We start from the raw sequence: 7,069 nt of genomic DNA, 5'->3' as shown, positions 1-7,069 counted from the left end.
ATGTTTTGGAATGGCCTAGTCAAAGTCCAGACCTAATCCTGATTGTGTTGTTGTGGCAGGACTAGATACGAGCAGTTCATGCTTGAAAACCCACAAATGTTGCTGAGTTAAAGCAGTTCTGCATGGAAAAGTGGGCCAAAATTGCTCCACAGCGATGTGAGAGAATGATCAACAACTGCATGAAGCATTTTGTTGCAATCATTGCAGCGAAAGGTGGCACAACCAGTTGTTGAGTGTAAGGGGGCAATTACTTTTTCACACAGAGGCATTAAGTGTTTCATAACTTTCGTTATTAAATAAGTATCAGATTGTTATTTGTGTACACAGGTTTTGGTTGAAGGTCTGATAACATTCAATATCAAAAAATGCAAAAATTTGAAGAAATCAGAAAAGGGGCAAATACTTTTTCACTGCATTGTACTTGTTATGATTTAAGTATGGAAAAGTACCTTGAATATATAAATGTTGTAAGATGTTAATTCTATGTATTCAAAAATATATAGCTCAATAAAGTTGTACATTTCTCAAGATTGTTATCTGGTTTGTGGTGTTATTCAATATTGTATATCACATTTAAATAAATTATCTGGGCTCCCGAACGGACTGAACTTATCTAATATATAAACAACTTTTGGAAAGCTCTGAGCTAGCCATTAATATTCTGAGCTAGCCATTAAAAAGTCCACAGATCTAATTGAATCAGAACAACTCTTCAACTGAAACAGAATATTAAAAAATATGACCTTGGAATCCTGTAATTCGAACCATCAATTTAAACATGTTTATTTTCTTCACAGATTATATTTAACACCAAGGAAACGTTTTAAGATTAAATTGGCCTCAACTCCCAACTGTTCACAGTGTCCCCTAAATCAGACACATTCTTCATATGATGTGGGAGTGCCCTGCAGTTAAATGCTTCTGGGGCAAAGTTACAAAATTCAGTTCAAAGTGCATACATTTAAATATTCAATGCTTTGCATCTATAGTTACTTAACAATGATAACTCATTAAATCTCTCAATCACTCAGAGAAGATTACTGCTGGCACCACCTCACTTTCTCCCATTTAACCAGTGGATACAGTTACAATGAAGTTATAACAGAATTATCAACAGCCAGAATGAATGGTGCTATGAAGGAACAATTGAGCCCTGGACAAATATACTTGACTCTGTAAAGAACAATCTCAGCTAAAGCCCAACACATACAAACTTTAGACTTTTGTTATTATCTTTGCTTTCAGGCCCACGGGAATGGGGTGGTACTGATCGTTATGGGGGAGGGCGGGGGATTGGGGGGAATGTAAGGGGAGACTTGGGATGGATTGGTGGGCGCGGGACTGATACGCAACTTCAGTTGCTGGGTGGGATGGGAAGGGGTGGGGTGGGAGGCATGCTTTCTTCGGGTCGGGGAAGTGTGTGGGAGGGTATGTTTGTGTGCATTTCTTTCATTGTTTTTTGTACATGTAACCCTCTGGATTTAAAAAAAAACCTCAATAATAAGTTGGTAAAAAAAATTGTATATCAGATCAGTCAGTGGGCTGGGATCAGCGGGCTGGGAATCTTCACAGACCGGCTCACCTGGTGAACTTCTTTTTAGATACAATAAAACAATTTTACAGATACAGTTGATATATTCAAGATGAAGAGATTTTATGTTATAATAATACGTCCCAATCAATGATTTATAATGAACAAAAATATAAACGCAACATGTAAAGTGTTGGTCTCATGTTTCATGAGTTGAAATAAAAGATCTCAGAAATGTTCCATACTCACAAAAATCATATTTCTCCCAAATTTTGTGCACAAATTTGTTTACATCCCTGTTAATGAGCATTTCTCCTTTGACAAAATAATCCACCTGACAGGTGTGACAAGTCAAGAAGCTGATTAAACAGCATGATCATTACACAAGTGCACCTTGTGCTGGGGACAATAAAAGGCCACCCTAAAATGTGCAGTTTTGTCAGACAACACAATGCTACAGATGACTCAAGTTTTGAGGGAGTGTACAATTGGCATGCTGACTGCAGGAATGTCCACCAGAGCTGTTGCCAGAGAATGTAATGTTAATTTGTCTACCATAAGCCGCCTCCAACGTCATTTTAGAGAATTTGGCAGTAAGTCCAACCAGCCTCACAACCGCAGACCACGTGTAACCACGGCAGCCCAGGACCTCCACATCCGGCTTTTTCAACTGCGTTACCGTCTGAGGCCAGCCACCCGGACAGCTGATGAAACTGTGGTATTGCACAACCAAATAATTTTGTCAGAACCCGTCTCAGTGAAGCTCATCTGCATGTTCGTCATCCTCACCAGGGTCTTGACCTGACTGCAGTTTGGCGTTGTAACTGACTTCAGTGGGCAAATGCTCACCTTCGATGGCCACTGGCACGTCGGCGAAGTGTGCTCTTCACGGATGAATCACGGTTTCTACTGTACTGGGCAGATGGCAGACAGTGTGTATGGTGTTGTGTGGGCAAGCGGTTTGCTGATGTCAACTATTTGACCTAGATAGCTTGTGTATGCATTGATATGTAGGCTACGTGTGCCTTTTTAAAAATGCATGAAGTTCTGTCCTTGAGCTATTCTTGTCTAATGATGTTCTGTATTATGTCATTCTGTATTATGTTTTGTGTGGACCCCAGGAAGAGTAGCTGCTGCTTTTGCAACAGCTAATGGGGATCCTAATCCAGGTCCTGCAGTGCCTAGCTCCACTCCCACTCCCCAGGTGCTCTCATTTGTTGACTTCTGTAACCGTAAAAGCCTTGGTTTCATGTATGTTAACATTAGAAGCCTACTCCCTAAGTTTGTTTTACTCACTGCTTTAGCACACTCTGCCAACCCGGATGTCTTAGCCGTGTCTGAATCCTGGCTTCGGAAAACCACCAAAAACCCTGAAATCTCCATCGCTAACTACAACATTTTCCGCCAAGATAGAACTGCCAAAGGGAGCGGTGTTGCAATCTACTGCAAAGATAGCCTGCAGAGTTCTGTATTACTATCCAAGTCTGTACCCAAACAATTCGAGCTTCTACTTCTAAAAATTCACCTTTCCAGAAACAAGTCTCTCACTGTTGCCACTTAATATAGACCTTCTTCTGCCCCCAGCTGTGCCGTCGATACCATATGTGAATTGATTACCCCCCATCTATTTTCAGAACTCGTGCTACTAGGTGACCTAAACTGGGACATGCTTAACACCCCGGCCTCCTACAATCTAAGCTTGATGCCCTCAATCTCACACAAATTATCAATGAACCCAACAGGTACAACCGCAAATCCGTAAACACGGGCACCCTCATAGATGTCATCCTAACTAACTCGCCCTCCAAATACACCTCTGCTGTTTTCAATCAAGATCTCAGCGATCACTGCCTCATTGCCTGCATCCGTAATGGCTCTGCGACCAAACGACCACCCCTCATCACTGTCAAACGCTCCCTAAAACACTTCTGCGAGCAGGCCTTTCTAATCGACCTGGCCGGGGTATCCTGGAATGACATTGACCTCATCCCGTCAGTAGATGATGCCTGGCTATTCTTTAAAAGTGCCTTCCTCACCATCTTAAATAAGCATGCCCCACTCAAAACATTTAGAACTAGGAATAAATATAGCCCTTGACCAGCACAAAAACAATGCGTTCTGCATTAGCATCGAATACCCCCCGTGATTTTCAGGGAAGTTAGGAACAAATATACACAGGCAGTTAGAAAAGCAAAGGCTAGCTTTTTCAAACAGAAATTTGCATCCTGTAGTACTAACTCAAAAAAGTTCTGGGACACTGTAAAGTTCATGGAGAATAAGAGCACCTCCTCCCAGCTGCCCACTGCTCTGAGGCTAGGAAACACTGTTACCACCGATAAATCCACTGTAATTGAGAATTTCAATAAGCATTTCTTTACAGCTGGCCATGCTTTCCACCTGGCTACCCCTACCCCGGTCAACTGCCTGGCACCCTCCACAGCAACCCACCAAAGCCCCCACCATTTCTCCTTCACCCAAATCCAGATAGCTGATGTTCTGAAAGAGCTGCAAAATCTGGACCCATACAAATCAGCCGGGCTAGACAATCTGGACCCTCTCTTTCTAAAATTATCTGCAGAAATTGTTGCAACCCCTATTACTAGCCTGTTCAACCTCTCTTTTGTATCGTCTGAGATTCCCAAAGATTGGAAAGCTGCCGCGGTCATCCCACCCTCTTCAAAGGGGGTGACACTCTAGACCCAAACTGCTACAGACCTATATCTATCCTACCCTGTCTTTTTAAGGTCTTCGAAAGCCAAGTTAACAAACAGATTACCAACAATTTCGAATCCCACCGTACCTTCTCCGCTATGCAATCTGGTTTCAGAGCTGGTCATGGGTGCACCTCAGCCACGCTCAAGGTCCTAAACGACATCATAACCGCCATCGATAAGAGACATTACTGTGCAGCCGTATTCATTGACCTGGCCAAGGTTTTCGACTCTGTCAATCACCACATTCTTATTGGCAGACTCGACAGCCTTGGTTTCTCAAACGATTGCCTCGCCTGGTTTACCAACTACTTTTCTGATAGAGTTCAGTGTGTCAAATCGGTGGGCCTGTTGTCCGGACCTCTGGCAGTCTCTATGGGTGTGCCACAGGGTTCAATTCTCGGGCCGACTCTCTTCTCTGGATACATCAATGATGTTGCTCTTGCTGCTGGTGATTCTCTGATCCACCTCTACGCAGTTGAAACCATTCTGTATACTTCTCCTCTTTGGACACTGTGTTAACTAACCTCCAGACGAGCTTCAATGCCATACAACTCTCCTTCCGTGGCCTCCAACTGCTCTTAAACGCAAGTAAAACTAAATGCATGCTATTCAATCGATCACTGCCCGCACCTGCTCGCCCGTCCAGCATCGCTACTCTGGACGGCTCTGACTTAGAATACATGGACAACTACAAATACCTGGGTGTCTGGTTAGACTGTAAACTCTCCTTCCAGACTCACATTAAGCATCTCCAATCCAAAGTTAAATCTAGAATCGGCTTCCTATATCGCAACAAAGCATTCTTCACTCATGCTGCCAAACATACCCTCGTAAAACTGACCATCCTACCGATCCTCGACTTCGGTGATGTCATCTATAAAATAGCTTCCAACACTCTACTCAACAAACTGGATGCAGTCTATCACAGTGCCATCCGTTTGTCACCAAAGCCCCATACACTACCCACCATTGCGACCTGTACGCTCTCGTTGGTTGGCCCTCGCTTCATACTCGTCGCCAAACCCACTGGCTACAGGTTATCTACAAGTCTCTGCTAGGTAAAGCCCTGCCTTATCTCAGCTCACTGGTCACCATAGCAGCACCCACTCGTAGCACGCGCTCCAGCAGGTATATCTCACTGGTCACCCCAAAGCCAATTCCCCCTTTGGTCGTCTTTCCTTCCAGTTCTCTGCAGCCAATGACTGGAACGAACTGCAAAAATCTCTGAAGCTGGAGACTCATATCTCCCTCACTAGCTTTAAGCACCAGCTGTCAGAGCAGCTCACAGATCACTGCACCTGTACATAGCCCATCTGTAAACAGCCCATCTATCTACCTACCTCATCCCCATACTGTATTTATTTATTTATCTTGCTCCTTTGCACCCCAGTATCTCTACTTGCACATTCATCTTCTGCACATCTACCATTCCAGTGTTTAATTGCTATATTGTAATTACTTTGCCACCATGGCCTATTTATTGCCTTAACTTACCTCATTTGCACTCACTGTATATAGACTTTTTGTTTTCTTTTGTTCTACTGTATTATTGACTGTATGTTTTGTTTATTCCATGTGTAACTCTGTGTTGTTGTATGTGTCGAATTGCTATGCTTTATCTTGGCCAGGTCGCAGTTGCAAATGAGCACTTGTTCTCAACTAGCCTACCTGGTTAAATAAAGGTGAAATAAATAAATAAAAATCCTAATGAAATACCAAACATACCAAAAAACTGATACCACTATGGTGACGGTGGGGTTATGGTATTGGCAAGCATTAAGCTACAGACAACAAAAACAATTGCATTTTATCGATGGCAATTTGAATGCACGTTGTTGTACCATTCATCCGCCGCCATCACCTCATGTTTCAGCATGATAATACACAGCTCCAAGAAGCAACGATCTGTACACATTTCATAGAAGCTGAAAAAGGCCCAGTTTTCCTATGGCCTGCATACATACTCAGGAGACTTTTGTTTTTTATAATCAGCAGACATGTCACCCATTGAGCATGTTTGGGATGATATCGATCGACGTGTATGACAGCGTGTTCCAGTTCCCGCCAATATCCAGCAACTTCGCACAGCCATTGAAGAGGAGTGGTACAACATTCCACAGGCCACAATCAACAGCCTGATCAACTGTATGTGAAGGAGATGTGTTGGCTGCACACCAGATACTGACTGGGGGGAGGGAGAGGGGGGGATTTTTGACCAATAGATGCATATTTGTATTCCCAGTCATGTGAAATCCATATATTAGGTCCTAATGAATTTATTACGAACTGTAATTTTATATGAACTGTAACTCAGTAAAATCTTTGAAATTGTTGCAGGTTGCGTTTATATTTTTGTTAAATGTATATACAGTATACACTAGATGACTGACAGGGGGTGCTGTGTTGAAGCCACCGTGCCTCTATCTTGGCTCTATTGTAAAACATATTTTGGAAGTTATATAAAAATGCATTTATTAATGTCTACAAAAATTTTTTGTCCAAGTTTATTATATTACAGACTATTACTCTTAATTCATACATTTAAATTATATTTTAAATTATATAATTAAATTATATTTTTATGTGAGCAAAAAATATATACAAACTTTTTCCTTAAAGTATACTTTTCTGAGATGACTAATGTTATTTTCCCCACTAGAACAAAAAACAATGTAAATACATATCATTTTTCCCAGGGTTTATATGCATCATTGGTCCCAAAACTATTTCAACATTTTGCCTCGCGTCTATTCTGATGGTGGGGAGTGATGGTCGATGACATCTGGGATCAACTTCGTTACCTTGCTTGAGCAAATTCGAATCG

The sequence above is a fragment of the Salmo trutta genome, chromosome 30 (assembly GCF_901001165.1).
Source record: "Salmo trutta chromosome 30, fSalTru1.1, whole genome shotgun sequence".
Lineage (NCBI taxonomy): Eukaryota > Metazoa > Chordata > Actinopteri > Salmoniformes > Salmonidae > Salmo > Salmo trutta.
Note: the sequence above shows the minus strand (reverse complement) of the source record.